A 10523-nucleotide genomic window follows, 5' to 3' on the forward strand; every position below is an offset into this window, starting at 1 on the left:
CTGACAGGGATTCAAGGTCAGCTAAAGATGGGTTCACACGATGACAGTAGGTCTAGTCAAGGCTGTGGTGTTTCCAGTGGTCATGTGTGGATGTGAGAGCTGGACTATAAAGAAAGCTGAGCGCCAAAGAATTGATGCTTTTGAACTGTGGTGTTGGAGAAGACTCTTGAGAGTCCCTTGGACTGCAAGGAGATCCAACCAGTCCATCCTAAAGGAAATCGGCCCTGAATATTCATTGGAAGGACTGATGCTGAAGCTGAAACTCCAATACTTTGGCCACCTGATGCGAAGAACTGACTCATTGGAAAAGATCCTGATGCTGGGAAAGATTGAAGGTGGGAGGAAAAGGGGACGACAGAGGATGAGATGGTTGGCTGGCATCACCAACTCAATGGCCATGAGTTTGAGCAAGCTCTGGGTGTTGGTGATGGACAGGGAGGCCTGGCGTGCTGCAGTCCAGGGGGTCTCAAAGAGTCAGACACGACTGAGCGACTGAGAGACTGAACTGGCTGACTGATGACAATACACCACCAGCTTGCTCCTCTGGCCAGCCCCCTTCAGCCCCCAGCCCAGCCTACCTCTACCCGTCAACCCTTCCAATACATTTCCTTTCTCTTCACTTCTCCTGAACTGATTTCTATTGCTTACAACCAGGAACCCTAACCCATAGAGCCTAGTGAGTTTCCCCCTTGACCGTGTCGACTTAAAAAAAGAAAAGCACAACATGAGAATTGCAAGTTAAGTTTTATTTGGGGCAAAACCCAGGAGACAGCACCTCAGATAGCTCTGAGAAACTGCTCCAAAGAGGCAAGGGAGAAAGCTCGATATATATGTGACTTTTGGTGAATGGGAAATACATGCAATCAAGAACTATTTTTTCCAGAAGGTTTCGACTAGTCTTGTAAAACCTTTACTAGTCAGGAGGAAAGGTGTCACCCTGAAGAATTTTAGTGCTTTTCTAGATATAAGGAGATACAAGAACTGGGCTCATGAAATCAGCTGCTGAGACTCTCTGACCATCTGAAGGCCTGTCCTGCCGATTGTCCCAAGGCACAGAGCGCCTCATTCCTGCTCTCCACCCTGAACTCTTTCAGGGGGCGTTGAAGACCAGCAGCCGCAACAGCTCGTGATTTAATCCGTGTAGGGTAGACGGCAAGCACCTGCGGCACGTGCTGATTTGTAGCTGACAAGCTGTATACTGGACTCTGGAGGGAATCGTTGCACCACCCTCTGCCTCTCACTCGGAGCCTGGCACGTGCCTGCTGAGCCAGGTTTGTGCTACCGAGTAGACAAAACAGTCGGCTGTGTCGTGGACAGCAGCGACAGGCCTATGGGGTGCACCTTGGAAACCCACTGAAGAAAATAAATTGTTTGCAAGTTCGTTCCCCACATTCATTTGTATGGAAACAATTAGTGTGCTAATTAAAACGGAGTCTTATCTGTTCATGAAAGTAAGCCCAGCAGGCCCTCTAGTTGGCAAGACGGGGTTGGCAGAAAGTTGGAGTTTCTCTGGTACCAGAAAAGAAGGCATTTTCATTTCCCATCAAATGTTTAATAATTCAGGTGACTGCAGAATTTGGCTGGCCCTCCTTTCAATAGGCTTGAAATAGTGAGCTTGGCAAGCACAGGGCCATCAACATCCATATCCCAGTTCTAACGAGTGAGAATTTGTAATCTTTCTCCCTGCCTGGCCTGGCTGGAGCGTGCCTTGCTCCATAAAGGAAAGGTTTGTTCCTCAAATTAATAGTACAAACAAGATTTCAGAAGGGAATGTTTAACCTACTTAAGAGAACACGCTGTTTTCAAGCAATTAGTACTATTTGCACACAATGAATGAGCTAATTGCAGATAAGCCTTATTTCTGCTTTGAAGAGGGATCCTGCAGGACCGATGCTTGGCAACACTTTGCCAATGGTTAGTTAGTATCACCACATGTTCCTGCAAGGAAAATGTCACAATTCACGGAAAGCAATCTCCTCTATTCAGATTTCTAAGTCATTCTCAGTAATAGCCACCAAGCCTTAATGTTGGCATCTATAAAATGGGGGTGAGGGCTTCCCCAGTGGCTCAGATGATGAAGAATCTGCCTGCAATGTGGGAGACCCGGGTTCAGTCTCTGGGTTGGGAAGATCCCCTGGAGGAGGGCCTGGAAGCCCACTCCAGTATTCTGGCCTGGAGAATCCCATGGACAGAGGAACCTGGGGGGCTACAGTCCATGGGGTCGCAAAGAGTCGGACAGAACTGAAGCAACTTAGCACACACCCGTGCACTTATTCATAGGGCTGCTGTGAGGAGTCACTGAGTGCATTTATGCCCATAAATAGCAGCTAAGTTCACTCTGGCCTTTCCCCAAATTTGGTCAAATGAGCAGACAGATTCCTGGCCCAGGTGCTGACGGGACAGCCAGGAACCCTGCTGACTCTCCATTAGGCAGCCTTGGTGTTTACAAGAAGAAAACAGCAGCGGCCTTCAATCCGAGCTCCGCCACCAGCCAGCTGGGCCACTTGGGACCAAACCTTTCTCCTCTGTCAAATGAAGTAGATGAATTAGCTTTGTGGTTTTAAACTCTAAAAAAAAAAAAAAAGATATCTTTGCTTGCTTTTATTCTGTCAGGGAGGAAATACTTTTCCTCTGTCCTCTTAGGGTATTCCTGAGGACCCACAAATTAAACTAACAAAAGATATTAACAGAAGAAAAGGCACACAATCTTTATTAATATATATGTACATGGGCGTTCATAGAAAAGAACAAAAACTCAAAGAGGCAGTTAGACCGTTTGATGTTCTTTTAACAAAGGAAAGAGGGTTTAGTCTTCAAGGGACAATGAATTGTGGGAAAGTGACTAAGAAACATGTTGGGGAAACTGATGGGAAATGAAGGCTATGTTAATAAGGTGTGTTTACAAAAACTGATCTTGGTGTCCAATAGCCATCTTTGAGAGTTGCTCCTCACTCCTTGGTACTGGTGGAAGGAGAGGTCTTCCTCAAAGGGGAGTTTAGATCCAACTTTTAGGCAGATAAAGGGAGGGCAGCGAACTGTTCTTGCATCTGGTAATTCTCAACTGCCTCCCATGCAAAGTAACCACATGTCAAAGTGGCATACTTCAGAGGCATGTTCCGATCCCCTTCAGTTCCGAGTGGAACCACAGCAAGAATGGACTAAGATGTGTCTGTAACGTTGAGGGGCTCCATCCCAGAGTCCTCCAGCTGAGCTCTCCTAGCCATGGGACCCTGAAGCCAGGGAACATCTGAGACGCCAGATGGAAAAGTATTCCCTCCTCCTGCATTCACTCCAGGAATATTTGCTGAGTACACATGCAAGACACTGCCTTGTTCATTGTTGTTCAATCGCTAAGTTGTGTCTGACTCTGCAACCCCATGGACTGCAGCACGCCAGGCTCCTCTGTCCTCCACTGTCTCCCATGTGTTTGCTTAGTCGCTCCGTCACATCTGACTCTTTGTGACTCCATGAACTGTGAGCCTGCCAGGATCCTTTGTCCATGGAGATTCTCTAGGCAAGAATACTGGAGTGGGTTTCCATGCCCTCCTCCAGGGGATCTTCCCAACCCAGGGATCGAACCCTGGTCTCTGGCATTACAGGTGGATTCTTTACCGTCTGAGCTACCAGGGAAGCCCCACTATCTCCCAACGTTTGCTCAAATTCGTGTCCATGGAGGTGCTGGTGCCACCCAACCATCTCATCCTCTGCCGCCCCTTCTCCTCCGTCCTTCAATCTTTTGTAGCATCAAGATCTTTTCCAGGGAGTCAGCTCTTTGCATCAGGTGGCCAAAATGTTGGAGCTTCAGTTTCAGCATCAGTTCTTTCAATGAATATTGTCTTAGGTATTGAAAATAAATAAGTAAATGAACAGGATGATTTCAGATGGTAAGAACTGCTATGAAGTCAATAAAATAGGGTGCTGTGATAGAAAGGGTCTTTGTGTTTCTGAGAAGTCTATTCAGAGGAAAGGATTTTAGCACAAATGAGTTCATTAAAGAAGTAATTCCTGGAAACATGGATAGGGGAGTGAGCCAAGGAAGGGAAGAAAATCAGCAAAGGGGTTGTACAAGGTTCAGTCCTGTTGGCAAATTCAGAGAGCCATTCAGGGCACCCTCAGCACTGTCCCACCTGAAAGGAGAGGAGATCGGGGTATGTATCCACCAACTCTTATCAGTCACTGTTTGGGGGTTGCTTTCAGGGAAGAAGGGCTTCCCTGGTAGCTCAGATGGTAAAGAATCTGCCTACAGTGCAGGAGACTTGGGTTCAATTCCTGGGTCGGGAAGATCCCCTGGAGAAGAGAATGGCCCCACGCCAGTATTCTTGCCTGGAGAATCCCATAGACGGAGGAGCCCGCTGGGCTACACAGTCCATGGGGTTGCAAAGAGTAAGAAATGACTGAGCGACTTTCCCTTTCAGGGAAGAAGGCAGGGAGCAGTAATTCCCGGACACTTTCAGCTGCACATGGGCAGCGCTACACTGGGACACAGACAGAGCCCTCAGGCAGCCAAAGGAGCAGGCAGCTGGAAGTCAGGTCAGCACACAGGGAGAGGGCTGGAACTGCAGGGCTACGTGCAGGGAAGCCTCGACGTCCTGCAGAGAGCAGGAGGGCTACCCACTCCGTGGTTTTCAACTACTAAGTGCACTGGGGTTTTTTCTTAGGAGTTGGAGGTGAGGGTGAGCCATAAGATTCTATTTTCTCTTTTTCTTTCAAAGAAATTTCAGATTTACAGAAGGCTTGTAAGAATAGTATGAAATGCTTTCCCCGCCCCCCTTGAACTTTTATTCTAGAATAGCTGGGTGACAGGATGCTTCATCTCTCCCACATTCTTTAGTATTTATTCCCTGCAAAGAAGGACATTCTCCTGCCTAACCGCAGTGAAAGTGAAAGTCACTCAGTTGTGTCTGACTCTTTGCGACCCCACGGACTATGCAGTCCATGGAATTCTCCAGACCAGAATACTGGAGTGGGTAGCCTTTCCCTTCTCCAGGGAATCTTCCCAACCCAGGAATGGAAGCAGGTATCCTCATTGCAGGCGGATTCTTTACCAAATGAGTTATCAGGGAAGCCCAACCTAACTGTAACACCACTACCCAAATCAGGAAATTAATACAGATACATTACAACCATCCAACCCAGAGAGCCCAGTAGTCTTAATGATGTCCTTTATGGCAGAGAGATCTAACAAGGATCCCATATCACTGAAGCTCTCTTGACCCTTTTGACAATTTCAAGTCAGTTATTTCATAGAATGCCCCTCATTTGGGGCTTGTCTGATGTTTCCCAGTAATTAAAGTTATGCATTTTGGCAGGAATGTCACAAGAGTGCTGCTATGCTTTTCTCATTGCATCCTATCAATGGTACACAATTTTGATTTGTTTCATTTCTGGTGATTTCATCATTTGATTAAGGTGGTGGCTGCCAAGTTTCTCCATGTAAAGTTTCTCTTAATAAATATGCTGTAGTGAGGCACTTGGAGCCTATGTAAATGTCCTTTTCTTCATCAAACTTTCACACACTAGATTTTACATTCATTGATATTTCTTGGCAGAATTAGTTATTACTATGACAGTTGCCAAATGGTGATTTTCTAATCTCGTCATTCCTTCTACGTTTATTAGCTGGTTTTCTACTGTAAGACCTTTCTCCTCTCCCCACTTATTTATTCATTCATTTATTTACATCAATGGAGACTCATGGATTCCTGTTTAATTCAGTGGATTATAATCTGTTACTAACAGCATCTATTTTGATGCTCAAATTGTCCCAAATCTGGACATGGGAGCCCCTTCAAGCTAGCTTCTGTGTCCCTTCTGACACTTTCTCATCCTTCTTTGAGCAGTCCCTGACTCCCCAGCACAAAAAGATATGCTAGCTTATCCTGTACATGCTCTGCTCCAGTTTGGAATCAGCCATTTCTTCAAGGACTCCTTATTCCTTTTGGTGGAGAAAAACATTTCCAAAGTAAGATCTGGGTGGCAAGAGTGCTTATTGCTTTGGGGTGTTGGTGCTTCCAGACCGTCTCAGTGATCACATACAATTACTTCTGTATCTATTTTTCATCTCCCTCTACCTACGAAAAACATGAGTTCACCCTGATACCTCCAATTCCAATCCAATACCGCAGAATTTATTCTAGCTTTTCTCCCTCTCCGTATCTGTAACCCCTGTTACAAATATGAGACAGTGAGAAACCCGCTTCCCATTACCCTCAGCGTAGTTAGTGGCTGGATCAACTCTCCCCGCGTAATAACCCCCCATTGCCACTACTGCCTGTGCATGCAGTGGTCCTCTGCATCCTGCCAGGGCACTGTTGCCCCCTGCCAAGCCCCTCCCCGCTTCCTCTCCCATGCAAACACCCTCTTCTCTGCTCCAGCCCGAACGCCTCCCACCAGCGGCCAGGCCACAAGCCCCTTGACCCTCATTGCAAATGTTCACCTTGCTCGGCTCAACACCATGGCATTTGAACTCCATCTTTCAGGAGGACAGATTGAAAGAAGGAAGGATTCGACTTCTGACGGTGCAGCCTGTCTGAGGTTGGATTCTGTGCCAACGGTGCCTGAGAGCAGAAAGCACATGTCCATGACTTCCTGAGGAAACGCCCTCGAAGGAAGTCAGCAAGGCGGTAAGAGAGGCAGGAGGGCGGAGAGAAAAGGGGCCACGCAAGGGGAGAGACAGTCCAGTGTGATCCACTCACAGACGGGCCCAGGGCCTGGGATGAGCAACCTCATCATGAGAGAGAAAAGGTCTTTGTGGGGCAGCAACAGCCTCTGCCATGCACCCGATTCCTCTCACTTTAAAGGAAACCCAGCCTTCCATCCTGGAGACACTAAGAATGTGTGACAGGGCCAACAAGGTGTTCTCTGTAGAGCCTGGGTCACCAGTAATATCTCAGACCTTGAAGACCATAGAGTCTCTATCATAATTACTTAACTCCAACCTTCTAGCCCTCAAGCCAGCAAAGAGATTATGTAAATGAATGGGTGTGGTTGTGATCCTATAAAACCATATTTATAAAAACAGGTAGAGGACTATATTTTGCCTTCAGGTCACAGTTTGTGGAAACCTGCACACTCTCCTGCCAAGCTATGAACCCCAAAATATCCAGGAACTTTGGGGTGAACAATTACAAAGTGTGTGAGCTCTCTAAAATAGCAAAGTTCATTTGTTCCGGCTCTTACTATTGCTTTTCAAGGGCTAAACAGGACTATCCGAGAGGGATTCAGAGAAATGAGATCCAGGGCTCTACATTTCTCCCAGTTTGGGATCTGCAGCTGGATTAAGGGGCAAACTGGTTAGACAAGGGCCTAAACTCTCTAAGGGGCCTGAACAAAGCACTGGAATAGTAAGATAATGGAGAAAACCAAAGTGAGTGGCTTTAAAAGATGACAAAAGCACATACAAAAGTATGAACATAAACCCCTGCCTCACACCGTATACAGAAATTGATTCTAAATGGATCAAAGACTTAAATGTAAAAGTTAAAACTATAAAAGTATCAAGAAAATGTAGGTGTGAGTCTTGGTAACCTTCCATTAAGCAAGGGTTTCTTATATATGACCCCTAAAACAGAAGCATTCAAAGAAAAAAATAGATACATCAGACTTCATCAAAATTTAAAACATTTGTGTGTCAAGTGGCACTGTGATGGCTAATTTTGTGCCTCAAATGTGTAGTTATTTAAACAAGCCAGTTATTTAAGCCAGTCTGGATGTTGCTGTGAAGGTATGTTGTATATGTATTTAACAACCATAATCAGTTCACTTTAGGTAAAGGAGAGTACCCTCCACAATGCAGGTAAGCCTCATCCAATTAGTTGAAGGCCTTAAGAGCAAAACCTGAGGTTTCTGGGGAAAAAGAAATTCTGCCTCAAGAATACATTATCAATCCTGTCTGAGTTTCCAGCCCGCAGTGCTGCCCTGTGAATTTCAGGCTTGTCAGTTCCCACAACTTCATGAGACAGTTTCTTAACATAAATCTCCTTTTTGTCGCTTTTATTGCTTCTACTTCTCTGGATAACTGACTGGTACAGACACTATCAAGATAGTACAGAATGGGGCTGAATCATATATCTGAGAAGGGTCTAGTAGCCTGAATATATAAAGAACTCTTACATCTCAACAATAAAAAGTGAAATAACCTAATTTTAAGAATGGGCAAAGACTTCCAATAGACCTTTCTCCAAAGGAGATCTATAAATAACCAATAGGCACATGAAAAGATGTTTAGTATCTTTAGTCCTTAGGGAAATGTGCTTTCTTTCAGGGAAAGCTTATTGAGGTTCTTGAAACCGTGGGTTTATAGTTTTCACCAAATTTGAGAGCATTTTGGCTGTTATTTCTTTAAATATTTTTATCCTCATCCCCTCCTTCTGGGTCTCAGATGTTAGATCATTTGATATTGTTCCAAAAGTCTTTGGTGTTTTTTTTTCTAGTATTTTTCCTGTGTGTATATTTTGTTATTGACAGCTTTAACTGATGTTTTCAAATCCGTTGACCTTTTCTTCTGTAGGCTGTACAGGCATGCACACTAAATCTAGTCAGTCATGTCCAACTCTTTGCAACCCCTGGACTGTAGCCCACCAGGCTCCTCTGTCCATGGGATTCTCCAGGCAAGAATGTTGGAATGGGTTGCCATGCCCTCCTCCAGGGGGTCTTCCTGACCCAGGGACTGAACCCAGGTACCTTGTATCTCCTGCACTGGCAGGCGGGTTCTTTACCACCAGCACCACTTGGGAAGCCTCTAGGCTCTAATCTGCTTTTAATCTCATCCAGTATTATTTTTCACTTCAGAAGCTGTAAGACTCACCTCACTAATCTCCCTTCTCTCCAGTGGCAGTCCATGCTGCCTTTTTCCTATACCTGAAAAACCACAGCTTCATGTATTTTGTCTGATTTTCTAGTTGTTTAAGGTGGGAAGGTAACTTCATTCTTATTTCTCCATTATGGCCAGAAGCAGAATTCAAACACATTTTAAAGCCAGCACGGTTTTTACTTTCTCTTTCTGATAGTTTTTGTAAGTGTAAAGAAATGCAACAGACTTCTATACATTAACCTTATATCTTGCTACCTTCCTGAATTCATTTATCAATTCTAATTGTTTTCGAGTGGAGTCTTAAGGGTTTTCTATATAGAGTATCATCTGCATATAGTGACAATTTCACCTCATCCCTTTCGTTTTGGATATCTTTTTCTTGTCTGATGGCTATGGCTAAGACTTCTAATACTTTGTTGAATAGAAGTGGTGAGAGTGGGCATCCTTGTCTTGCTCCCAATTTTAGCAGAAAGGCTTTCAGCTTTTCACCATTGAGTATTATGTTGGCTGTGTCTTTGTCATAAATATCTTTTGTTATATTCACATATGTTCTCTCTATAACTACTTTGATAAGAGCTTTTATGCTGAAATTTTTATCAAATTTTTTCCCATGTCTGTTGAGATGATCATATAGCTTTTGTATTTTGTTGTGTTGTATCACATTGATTGATTTGTGTATGTTCGATCATCCTTGGTGACTCTGGAATAACCCCAACTTGATCATGGTGTATGATCCTTTTTATGTATTTTTAGATTCAGTTTGCTACTTTATTGTTGAGAATTTTTGCATCTGTGTTAATCAAAGATGTTTGCCTGTAATTTTCTTTTTTGGTAGTGTCTTTGTCAAGGTGATGGTAACTCCATAGAATGATTTTGGGAGTGTTCCCTCCTCTTCAATCTTTTGGAAGAGTTTGAGAAGAATCAGCGTAAATTATTCTGATTGGTAGAATTCCCCAGTGACATCATCCAATCCTGGAATAATTTTGCAGAGAGTTTTTTTTAATTACAGATTCTATTTCATTTTTAGTAGTCTGTCTGTTCAAATTATCTGTTTTCTCCTCATTCAGTTTCTGCAGGCTGTGTGTTCCGAAAACTTATCCTTTTCTTCTAGGTTTCCATTTTTTTGACATGTAAGTCTCCATAGTATTTTCTCACGATATCATTTATATCTGGAATTTTTAAACAACGTGAATAAACTTATTCACAAAGCAGAAACAGACTCACAGGAAAAGAAGGAGAAAAAAAAATCTGTGGTTACCAAAGGGGAGGTGTGTACGCTCAGTCATGTCCAACTCTTTGTGGTCCTATGGACTGTAGCCTGCCATGTTCCTCTGCACATGGAATTTTTCAAGTGAGAATCCTGGAGTGGGGTGCCATTTCCTACTTCAGGGGATCTTCTTGACCCAGAAAGCGAGCCCACTTCTCTTGAGTCTCTTGCATTGGCAGGCAGATTCTTTACCACTGGATCCGCCTGGGAAGCCCCACCAAGGGGATAGATAAATTGGGAGTATGGGATTAACAGATACACACCACTACCTATAAAACAAATAAATAACAAGGATTTAGTGTATAGCACAGGGACTTCTATTCAATATCTTGTAATAAACTATAATGGAAAATAATCTGAATAGGAGTGTGTGTCTATATATAAATATGTATATTTATATATTTCTGAATCACTTTGCTGTACATCTAAAATTAACACAATATT

The sequence above is a fragment of the Cervus canadensis genome, chromosome 24, assembly GCF_019320065.1.
Source record: "Cervus canadensis isolate Bull #8, Minnesota chromosome 24, ASM1932006v1, whole genome shotgun sequence".
NCBI classification, from domain to species: Eukaryota; Metazoa; Chordata; class Mammalia; order Artiodactyla; family Cervidae; genus Cervus; species Cervus canadensis.